At 42.3% G+C, this 12,211-nt stretch overlaps 1 long non-coding RNA gene across 3 annotated transcripts in view; it reads left to right on the top strand.

The window, feature by feature from the left end:
* Positions 1–12,211, top strand: part of LOC123951343 — a 64,749-nt gene that overhangs the window by 30,425 nt on the left and 22,113 nt on the right. The window contains exons 5-6 of one of the 3 annotated variants that reach the window (XR_006820457.1): positions 607–744; positions 1,742–2,029. The exons of 1 other annotated variant lie outside the window; for it this stretch is intronic. This is a non-coding gene — a long non-coding RNA (uncharacterized LOC123951343). Of the gene's footprint in view, positions 1–606; positions 745–1,741; positions 2,030–12,211 lie in introns of those variants that run through there. One more of the 3 variants, XR_006820459.1, reaches the window with a different exon arrangement.

Consider the following 12,211-nt stretch of genomic DNA (forward strand, 5'->3'; position numbering starts at 1 on the left):
CTCTCTATGTGTCTCAAATATTCCTCTCCCCTCTCTTGGAAAGATGCCAGTCGTAGATTTGGGGCCACCCAAAACCCAGGATGATCTCATCTCAAGATCCGTAATTACATCTGCAAAGATCCTGTTTCCTTCCTTCCTTCCTTCCTTCCTTCCTTTCTTTCTTTCTTTCTTTCTTTTTTAAAGATCCTGTTTTCAAACAAGGTCACATTCACAGTCGCCAGGAGTTAGAACTTGGACATATTTTTGGGGGGGACATGATATTCAACCCCCTGTGCCCGCCCTCCCATTGCCCACATCTGGAGGCTTTATGCCATGGGTGTCTTCCGAGCACTGGTAAATGCGCTGTTTGACCTTCTTCAGAAACTAGACACTGGGACAGAAAGACACAGTATCTTAACTCTTCCTGGGCCAGGGGTAAAACGAAAAGTCCAGAATATCCAGCTCCAGGTCTCAAGAGTTTTCTTAGTAGAATCTCTGACCAGAGGCTCATCAAAGATGTGAACCCTACCTACAAAAGTAGTTAAGACATTTTTATAGAAGAAGGTGGGGCTACTTCAAACCCACCTTTCTTGCTTTTTACAATCCCTCTGGTTGTACTATCCTGAGCCTCTTGCAAGCTGGAATAAATTATTCACAGCTCTGCCAGTTAAATGGATGCTGTGTTCGAACTCCTTCCTCGCTGGCAGCAGAGCTCACCAGAGTCAAGAAGCCCAGAGAGGAAGTCCAGCTCCCAGCATTTACCGAGTAGGTAATGGGGTTAAACTGTCCTCTGAGCTATTCCCAACGCTGAATGACTATCTCACACCTCTCTCCTCAATCTTCAACCACTTCTCCTTGGTCCTCAAATGTTAGAGGATGTCCTTGCTTCTGTGAAAAATACTGCGATTCAGAAGAGAATTTCCACACACTCCATCACCTATCCACATCTACAGCCCTACCCTCTGCTTTTCGAAACTCTGTTACCGTCAATGAACATCTGTGCTCCTAAGGAAGCTATGTTTTGCTGTGTCCAGATTCCATTCCCTCTTGTGTACCAAGGATATCACTTCTATGACTTTCTGTATCTTTCCTTCATTATCAGCTTTTCCCTCTTGCCTGGATTACTCTTATCAACAAACAAACATGCTGGAACACTTCCCATCTTAAACATGCACGTACATGTGTACACACACACACACCCCTCTCTTTTGGTTCTCACATCTCCCTCTGGCTAGCATACAACTTCTCTACACCAAACTATTTTTGAAAAGTTGTCTATACAGGCTATCTCTGATTTCTCTTTTCTGTTGAGCTCACTCCCTATCTTGAACCCCAGCTACAAAATTAATCCCCTCAAGGTCATCAGTGACCTCCAAGTTGCTAAATCCAATGGCCCTTCCTCAGTCCTCACTTCCATGAGCCTTCTTATAGCATTTGATAATTAATCTCTTCCAACTGCTAGGAGCACTTTCTGAACTTGGCTTTCGGGTCTCCACTCTCTCTTTTTCACAGGCCTCTCCTCAGTCCCCTTTGTTGGTTCCTTCTCGTTTTCTTGACCTCTGAATGATGGAACACTCTAGAGCTTCAGTGACCAGACGCCTTCTCCCTCTAATCTCACTCAGTCTTGGGGAGATGTTAGATCGTCTCATGCTGTTGGGGGGGGTCCCACCTTTATCCTTCAAGACCTCTACACACTGAGGGCTGCTTACTGGGAACCTCACTTCTGACCTTCTGCCCTCTGGCCTTTTATTGTCCCCGACAGTACTGGACTGTCCTGTGGAGAACCTGGACGTGCTGGAGAGTTCATGTCCCTCAGAAGAAGCCCACAAACAAAGATGCATGGCAATCTGGTGGATAAACAACCTAGCTTTCTGATCCCCCAGGATACCTTGAGGCCTATTCTACACTCTTTCCCAGAATTCCACAATGGGGATGAATTTCAGTTGCCGACGAGGATCACTTACTTCATAATGCACCTTTTATTGACTTCCTTCCTCTTTTGGTCTCACTTCTTCTCTTCTGGGCAATAATTCCTGGACTTGCCTCCCAAATAAACTGCTTGCACTCAAATTCTTGTAGGGTTTTTTTCCCTTTCTTTTTTTTTAATTTGTAATTTTTTAAATTTCTTTTCAGTGTACCAGAATTTATTGTTTATGCACCACACCCAGTGCTCCATGCAATACATGCCCTCCGTAATACCCACCCACCAGCCTCACCCAGCTTCCCACCCCCGCCCCTTCAAAACCCTCAGATTGTTTTTCAGAGTCCAGTCTCTCATGGTTCATCTCCCCCTCCAATTTCCGTCAACTCCCTTCTCCTCTCCATCTCCCCATGTCCTCTGTGTTATTTCTTATGCTCCACAAATAAGTAAAACCATATGATAATTGACTCTCTCTGCTTGACTTATTTCACTCAGCATGATCTCTTCCAGTCCCGTCCATGTTGATACAAAAGTTGGGTATTCATCCTTTCTGATGGAGGCATAATACTCCATCGTGTATATGGATCACATCTTCCTTATCCATTCGTCTGTTGAAGGGCATCTTGGTTCTTTCCAAATGGTGACTGTGGCCATTTCTGCTATGAACATTGGGGTACAGATAGCCCTTCTTTTCACTACATCTGTATCTTTGGGGTAAATACCCAGTATGCACTCAAGTTCTTATCGGAGTCTGCTTCTAGAGGAACCCAAATGAAGACAAATACTATTTATATGCCAGTAATCCCCACATTTATATCTTTTGCCCCAACCTCCCCCCAAATTCCAGAACCATATATCCAATGGCCTTCCCTCACAGCTCTGTATGGAGTTCCAGTCTCCATTTCAAACGTCATGTTACCACTGGTGGGCTCCCGATTCTCCCTCCAAACAGCACTTCTCCAGTTGAAGTCGATTTTGACTTCACTCTTTTCTTTCACACCCACATATCACCCAACAACATAAAAATCTGTTGGTTTTACACTCAACAGATATACAAAATCCTACCTCTCCTCATCTGTCTCTTGGGCCCTCACTCAAGCTACCTTGCAGAGATTATTAAGATAACTTCCCAGTGGTTCTCTCTCTTCATCTCTTGCTCCATTAAAGTATATTTTCCTCACAGCAGCCACAAGGATCCTTCTAAACCATAGTCACATCATGTTACTCCTTTGCTCAAAACTCATCAATGATTTCATCTCAGAGGCAAAAGGGAAGTTCATAGCATGGCAAATAAAGTATCATATGGTCTGCTGCCTGTCTTAACTTCTGATCGCTTCTCCCATCATTCTCCTGTTCATTCTTTCCATTGTAGGATCATTAGCAATATGTTCTTCTTAATATACTAAGCGTGTTACCACCTAGGATCTTTGCACTTTCTCCTGCAACCTAGAACATTCTGTGGGTTTGTTTTGTTTAGAACATTCTTATTCCAGATATCTACATGGTTTGCCTCTTCATTCTTCAAAGTCCTTACTGAAATGTCATCTTATTTAGAAGGACTTTGTTGGGCATGAACCTGCATGTTCTCTGATAATTCCCTTGCCCAACTTTGTTTTCTTCTACAGGCTGCTTTCCTCAGACTCCTACATCAGCTGGCGTCTGGTTGGGTTCAGTCAGTGGGAGTGCCAACAAAATACTGGAGAGTGGGAGGATGGAAGGGGAGACAGGGTATTTTGTCCTATCTCAGGCTGCATCTCCAGGCGACAGTGAATCTGCCCCATGGCTCTAGTCCCCCTTGAAATAACTCCTTGCCTCTGGCAGGCAACTCTAGCCTTTGGGATCTGATAACACCATATATTTCCTTTGTTCCTTCAGCCTAGGAATGCTAGTGGCTTCCAGCCATTGCTGATTTCCAGATTTCTCTAATGTTAATTATTTGGCCTCTCAGGTCTTCCAGTACCCAAGTCTTTCCAATAAATTCCTCTCTTTTTATTCTTCAGATCTATTTCTCTTGTATTCACTGGGTTCAGTTTCAGTCCCAGAAGGAAATTTGTAATTTGAGGAGAGTTTAATAAAAGGACTGTTTACATAAGTGTTGGTTTGGTTTTGGAAAAACAACAAGGGATGGTGTAGTCACTCTGGGCCAGTAACAGCTGGGAGCCATTACGCACAACTCCCAGGCTTAAGGGGGCAAGTCAGGGCTTCTCAACCTCAGCACTATCAACATTTTTAGCCAGATAATTCTATGGGATTGGGGGGAGGGCTATCCTGCACATTTAAGGATGCGTAGCATCATCTCTGTCCTCTGCTCACTAGATGCCAGTGGCATTCCCCTCAATGAGACAACCCAAATTGCCTCCACACATCCCCAAATGTCCCTTGGGGTAAAGAATCACCCCAATTCTTGCCACTAGGTAAGGGTAGCTCCTAGAATCCCAAGAGAGACAGGTGTGGTGAGATGGCCATCCAATTAGACAAACCTTCAGTATAAAGACATAGCCAAACCATTGTAATACAGTAAGAAAGAAGCCAGAAGAAGAAATACCCCAAATCTACTCTTTTCTTCCCTCTGATCTCTTGCCAATGCTCCCACTAGCTGAATCCAATTGAAAGCCAAGTGCAAAAGAGCATACTGTGTAGTCCATACACATTAGCCTCCTATGACAGATAATGGAGGGGAGAAAGGTGGGGAACAGATCTAGAGAAGCAAATGGAAGGTACCTAGCATACTACCCTATGTGGTAACACTCCTGCCTCCTGGTAAACTTCCCCTGCATCCTGCCCTTTTCCAAAGTGTTTCCGTAACACTTACCACCATTTGACCTGCTATCTGTGTCCTTATTTGTTCTCTGCCTCATGCTCAGAGCCTGGTGCATTGTAGATGTTCAGAAATATTTGTCAAATGAATGAATGATGAAATCCAACAGGAGAGAATATACTGGATATGCAGTAAAATCTGACTCTGGAAACAAAGTACAAATCACAGGGCTAAAAGAAAATATTTTAGTTTCAGAATAGTTCTTCATAGCAAGTTTATCAGTTACTTTTCCAAAGAAACAGAAATAACAGGATGTATGTGTATAAAGAGAGATTTATTTTAAGGAATTGGCTTACATGATTGTGGAGGCTTTGCAAACCAAAAATCTGATGGAGTGGGGACTCAGCGAAGTGGTATAATTTGAGTCCTTGCTGGAGCTAGTCTTTTCCTGTAAGGCCTTCAGCTGATTGAATGAGGCCCATCCACTTTGTGAAGGGTTGTATGCTTTACTCAAAGTCTGCTAATTTAAATGTTAATCGTATCCAGGGCGCCTGGGTGGCTCAGTGGGTTAAAGCCTCTGCCTTCGGTTCAGGTCATGATCTCAGGGTCCTGGGATCAAGCCCCACATCTGGCTCTCTGCTCAGCGGGGAGCCTGCTACCCTCCCCCTCCCCTCCCGCCTGCTGCTCTGCCTACTTGTGATCTTTCTCTCTCTCTCTCTGTCAAATACATAAATAAAATATTTAAAATAAATAAATAAATGTTAATCATATCCAAAAAATTGTTTCACAGAAACCTCTAGAATAACGTTTGACCAAATATTTGGGCACTGTGGCCCAGCTGAATTGATGCATAAAATTAACCATCACAGCAAGATTATAGTATATTAAATTACATTTGTAATTTGTATTAGGGATTTATAGTCTAAAGAAGGTAGGCTGAGATCTTCAATCCTAACCCTTTTTAATAAGGTAAAAAAATTAATATAATGAACTGCAACTGTTAACTCAATTATAAAGACAGGTTTATCCTTAGCCAATCCTATCCCACATTTTAGCATTTATTTGATAAAAGACTTCAAAGCCAAATGTATCTAATGATAAAATTAGAATCCAAAAACAATTTGTCTAGATGGCATGATAAATACAAGAAAATGAGGTTTAGCAAGGATTCAAATAAGGTCCTAAATTAGGGTGGGATATGGATTCCTCATATTATAGACATTCTGAATTTAACAAGTTTCTGAAGTAGGATTTAAAGTAGCATATAATTACAAATGTATGGAAATCAAACAACACACTCTTAAACAGCCAATGGGCTAACTAAGGAATTGCAACAGAAATTAGTAAATACTTTGAGATGAGTGGAAATGAAAACACAGCATACTAAAACCTGTGGGATGCAGGGAAGGCAGTGCTCAGAAGGAAATTTATAGCAGTAAAGAGTTACATTAAAAAGGAAGAAAGGGGTTGCATGGGTGGCTCAGTCAGTTAAGCACTGACTCTAGGTTCAGCTCAGGTCATGATCTCCGGGTTCATGAGATTGAGCCCTGCCTCGGGCTCTGTGCTCATCGTGGAGTCTGCTTGAGATTCCCTCCCCCTCCCCCTCTGACCTTCACCCTGTTCATCAGTGCTCTCGCTCTCTCTCTAAAATAATTGAATAAATAAATAAGATCTCAAACCAATGACTCAACTTTATGCCTTAGAAAAAGGCAAGCAAACAACTCAAAGCTAGCAAAAGGAAAAGGACTAATAAAAATTAGAGCAATAATAAATGAAACAGACAATAAAAAACTGTAAGTGAAGTGAATGAAGACAAAAAGTTGTTCCTTGAGGGACTCCTGGGTGGCTCAATCAGTTAAGCTTTGACTCCTGATTTCAGCTTGGGTCAGGATCTCAGGGTCGTGAGATTGAGCCCTGAGTACAGCTTATGAGCTCAGTGGGGGGTCTGCTTGGGATTCTCTCTCTTCTCTGCCTCAGCCCCTCCCCCACTTGTGTGAGCTCTCTCTCATTCTCTCTCTGTCTTTCAAATAAATAAAGATCTAGGACAGGAGAGTTAATGTGCCAGAGGCTAGAATCTAGGAGAAATGAACCCAATAAGATAGAATTTTACTCACATGAGAGGTCCTTTACTTAGGTCTATAAAAACAAACAACTATCCAAGACCTGGGTGGGGTTGAGATGGCTGAACAGCATCACCTAGGGAAAAAGAAAAGACTCTGGTTTCTGTTGGTTGGAAGCCAAATATGAGTCAACAGCAAGTCGTTGCTGCCTAACAAAACAAAACAAAACAAAACAAAACAAAGCCCAAAGGAAATCTTAACCTAGAAAAACAGAATTTTAGTATCTGGGCCAAGGTGAGGGAACACTTTTATTTTTCCTTCCCTTGTCAGCCTGTACCTGGGGAACAGAATACTCTGCCTGGTATCAGATTATCAAGGGACAGCATCAAAGCACAGGGGTCCAGAAGAAGGGGCTGGGATAGTGCAAGTCCAAAATCATCTCCTGTGAAAAATGTCTGCAGCAATGGGGAGTATAACTGATGAGGGATGTAATATGTTTTCAACTGCCTGGGTGGGGGACAGGGTTTCAAGGTGTGTTTCTAGCACTTTAGGAGTGTTCTAAGAATGCTCTTCCCTTTGAAGATCAAGTGAGGGGAAAGCACAAGCTTGTTTGTGTAAATACAGAATACTGATATTGGACTCCAGTGTCCACCTTGAAAACGAAGTGGAAGCGATCAACTTCAGAGGGAAAAGGCATTTTGCTCATCGGGTCCAACACAGTTGTATACCATCCTCTTCCTGTATTCAGACAAGGACCAGATTAGTGAGGCAGTACATGGGCTTTAAGGAAAGAGGGATTCACTGGAGGGATTCTTCTTCCACCTCAGCTACTTCCGGCTGGTAGGCAGAACGAGAACTCTAGAGCTATCCCTATTCTCTGGATCACTGCCATGGAGCAGTCTGGGATAGCTGCCCCCAGTCACTGCTCTGACTCAGCACATCCGGGCCCGTGGGCTCCTTAGCAGAGTCTTAGTCTTTTTTTTTTTTTTTTTTTTTTTTAGAGTCTTAGTCTTACTTACTCTATCTTCAGGTGTAGTTTACAAACAAGAACTTGAAGATCCCAAGTAATGATTTGAAAAACACTAAGGAGAATATTGGAATTCCAATTAGGCACTCCTGTGCCTCCCTCTGACATAGAAATAGTGCTCCCTGGAGCCCAGTACTTTCTGCATACAAATGAAACGTGTTTTTCTATCTTTGTTTTCTATGACATCTCCACATGGGTTCTTTGTTTCATCTAAATTGAATTTCTCATCCCTGGGATCACTCTGCCATGCCTTTTCCTGTTGTTCCGTCTCCCTGGAAGGACTTCTTTCCCTATGTCTTTCAAAATCATACTCAGGACTTCAGACTCCTTTTAAATATCAGCTCCTTCATGAAAGCTTCTTTGATCTGCAACCACAGCACCATGGATGAGAAGTCACCGTCATTGAGCTCAATTACACATAGCTAAGACTTTTGTAGGGCACCTATGGTGCTACTTCCTAGTCTCTGAGACCAGTTCACATTATTACGGCATGCAGATTTTACTTATTTTGTTCCCTGTGCTTTTTTTTTCATTTTTTGATTTTTTTTAAAGATTTAATTTATTTATTTGAGAGAGAGAGAGCATAGAGGGTGAGTGAGAGGAAGAAGCAGACTCCCCACTGAGCAGGGAGCCCAACGTGGGGCTCCATCCCAGTATCCTGAGATCATGACCGGAGCCAAAGGCAGATGCTTAACGGACTGAGCCACCCAGATGCCCCAGAATATCTCTTCAGTAAGGCTTGTAAAAAATGATGAACTGGGGCGCCTGGGTGGCTCAGTGGATTAGGCCACTGCCTTCGGCTCGGGTCATGATCTCAGGGTCCTGGGATCGAGCCCCACGTCGGGCTCTCTGCTCCGCAGGGAGCCTGCTTCCTCCTCTCTCTCTGCCTGCCTCTCTGCCTAGTTGTGATTTCTCTCTGTTAAATAAATAAAATATTTTTAAAAAATGATGAACTATAATAAATGAGGTGGAGATTCTGGAAAGTCCTTGGCTGAGGAGAGGATGAAAGGCTCAGGGAGGTGGGCATGTTAGACTGACTTACCGTCTGACACCATGAAATCAGCAGATGACAGTGCTTCTCTCAGGAAAACCCAGAGGACACTCTTCATTCACTCAGCTAGAAAGGAATGCTTTGGAAGGGAGGCACCATCATCTTGACAAACTCAATATTGTCTGTTTCTGTACGCCAGGGTTGACAGACTGTAAGAGATATGCAGGGAAAATGGGCTCCCTGGTTTGAATGGGGATGATAGGGTTCTGGAATAGCAGAAGCTAGCCGATAGCACAAAACTGTCAGAGTGAAGGCAGGATTGGTGGAATTAATCAGCTGTGCTAATTGCCATAATAAGCCAGGTAGATGCAATTACCCTAATGGGCAACAGTGACAGCCTGGAAGAACCGACCCTTGGGAATTTGTGGCAAAAGCTAATGAGCCATGATAACATAGGAGCAATATGTAGGCAGACAGTGAAAGGTATTGCTTGATTTCTATATCCAAAAATCCTTGAGTCAGTCGGTCCTCCCAGTGGAAAGTCATGGTCTCCTGTCTAGCTTCAAGAGTTCAGACAGTTTTCAGTCTCAGCATCCATTGTCCCCTTGAGAAAGGGCCCTGAAGCACCATAGCAAGTGGTTACAGTACAGGAGGATTAAAAATCCTTCCTCCAAGGAGTCTACAGACATTTATCCAATTAACAATACACTTGGGAAAGTGAATATTCAGGTATTTTGAGTGCTGTGGATAGGCTGTCTTGGAGCCAAGTGGCCCAAATAGCATCAGCATCCTTACTCAAGAGGGATGTTTAGAGGCCAAGTGATAGATGGAGTCCAGGCCCAAGTCAGAGGGCCATAGTATTCTTAGTAAATGGAAGAATGGTCACATTGGTTTTCTGTCGAGTTAAGTCTTCATGGTGGGAAAGGCTAAGTGGAAATCCCTAAAAGTCTTCCCTGATCCCTATCCCTAGGCAAAGATAGTAAGTTGAAGGCAACAGAGAATCCTGCAGTGATTTGTGTCACCCTCAGCTACTGAAAGGGTGCAGAAGGGATGCTTTTCATGATGACCATTCATTTCATCGGTCTGGTCCTTGCTGAAAACACGCAGCTCATAGACAGATGGACCTTGGTTATCTGGACATTCTGGTCACTGGTCTACTACACTGATGACACCACACCAGTAGGGCCTGGTAGCAGAACGTGGCTAGAACTTTGAATGTCTAAGGAAGAGATGATAAGAAATAAACCCTAAAATGATTCAGGAACCTGACACATCTGTGGAATTTTTTAGAGGTACGACAATCTAGACCAGGGGTTGGCAAACTATGGTCTGTGGGCGTAGTCTGGCCCACTGCCTGTTTTTATATGGTCTGCAAATTAAGAAAGGTTTTACATTTTTAAATGTTGAAAATGTTGAAAAAAATCAAAAGGAGAATAGTATTTTGTGACATGTGAAAAATACTTGAAATTAAAGATTAATGTCTATTTTGTTGTTATTGTTTTATTGCAAGACAGCCACACTCATCCATTTATGTATTATCTGTGGCCACATTCAAGTGTCAACAATAGAGAAGTTGTATGTGGAACTCTCACCACTTCCTACTGCTGCTCAGGGGGTCATAACTCACTCAAAACAGTGTTAAGAGTGTTAAGCGTATCATTGTACCATAATGTTTAATCTAATTTAATTTAATTTTACCTTATTTTATAGTACAAATGCATATCCTTCATGTCAAAACAAGAAAAGTGGACTCCAAATTTTGTACTTTCTAGTCACTGTGAAGTGTGGTTTATTTTTTATTGAATTATATTCATTATGTAATGATACAGTAACTGTGCTCAAGCAACACAATATATGTCTGCATTACCAGATTAAGCAGCCATCACAATACTCCCAATTCACCAAAAAGTAACAGTCAATAATATTATGAAATTTAAAATGGCATATCTCATTATAGCAGAATTTCTTCCCAAGAATTAAAAATGGAAATGAGGCTGCAACCCAAGTTTTCATGTGGCCCATTTCATAGCAAGCAAGGAAAGCCATTGACCATGAGTAAATGAATTAAATGGTGTTAGACTGCAGAAGCTGAGAAAATGTGTCCAGAGAAAATAAATTTGTTTATGACAACAAGTCTTTTGGTAAGAACAGCAGGTCCAAGTATTGAAGATGTCGAGAACAACATCAAGAGTTAAAAGAAACAAACAAACAAAACCCCAAAAAACCAAGGTGAATCATTCTGAGTATTTTCCTTTGTATCTTTTTTTTTTTAAAGATTTTATTTATTTATTTGACAGACAGAGATCACAAGTAGGCAGAGAGGCAGGCAGAGAGAGAGGAGGAAACAGGCTCCCCGCAGAGCAGAGAGCCCGATGCGGGGCTCGATCCCAGGACCCTGGGATCATGACCCGAGCCGAAGGCAGAGGCTTTAACCCACTGAGTCACCCAGGCGCCCCTTTTCCTTTGTATCTTGATGAGTTACCAGATGCCACTGATAGTGGTCAGTTACTATTGTTTACTTGAAGTGTGAATGCCACATCTAAAGTGACTGGAGACTTGGATCCTGTGAATAGTCTGTATAGAACAGGGACAAGCTGAGAAAATCTTTAATGCGGTATAACCTGAGGTGGAATCTGCTAAGATGTTCTAACAACGCCTAGTGCTAAGAACTTCTGTGGCACAGAAAAAGGGCTTAATTGGACAAATTTTCACAAAACTTGTGGGAAAAAATGCTAAAGCCCGTGATTATTTATTGTCTTCTTAATCAGCAGATCCTTTGCCGAAAATACTTGAATCTTTGTGTTATTGAACCAAGAGTGTCAAAAATGACTACTCTGGTGGACTTACGCTTATCTTCAGTCTATCCATTTTTGTCAGAAATAGAAGCAAAATATCTATGCATTTTGTCAGAAATAGAAGCAAAATCTCGTGACCTGGTGACCAGTATGTTTATAGATGAGAGGGGTTGCTGATAGTATTTGCTTCAAAATAATCAGGGGGAGGAACAGAAAGCAAGGGGGACCAGATGAAATAATATTGGTCATGAAATGAAGAAGGCTGAGTGATCTGTTCATTACATTCAAGATACTATTCTCTCTAATTTTGTAGATGTTTGAAATTTTTCCATAGTTAAGAAGTTAGAAAAAAAGAAATGATCTCTGTTACCACAGCTGACGAAGAAGCCACCTGATAGATACAGTGGCTTGCAAAGATATCATAAGAATCAAGAGGTAACTAGAGTTCATTCATCAAGGTATTCAAACCACTGACAGTATTTAGCCCTTCAGGCACTGGGTTTCCCAGAGACCCACTGCCAGGTGGGGCTCTAGAGCTCATGAGCCCCATGGGAGAATCAGAGGGTCAGCAAGAATGAGTCAAGCATAGCATTTGGGTGAGCTCTCAGTTGGAAGAAATGTAGACTCCATTTGATGAGGAATGAAAAAAATGTCTAGAAATCCTCTACCCTTTAGGGAGT

Source organism: Meles meles, chromosome 10 (genome assembly GCF_922984935.1).
Source record: "Meles meles chromosome 10, mMelMel3.1 paternal haplotype, whole genome shotgun sequence".
Taxonomy (NCBI): Eukaryota; Metazoa; Chordata; class Mammalia; order Carnivora; family Mustelidae; genus Meles; species Meles meles.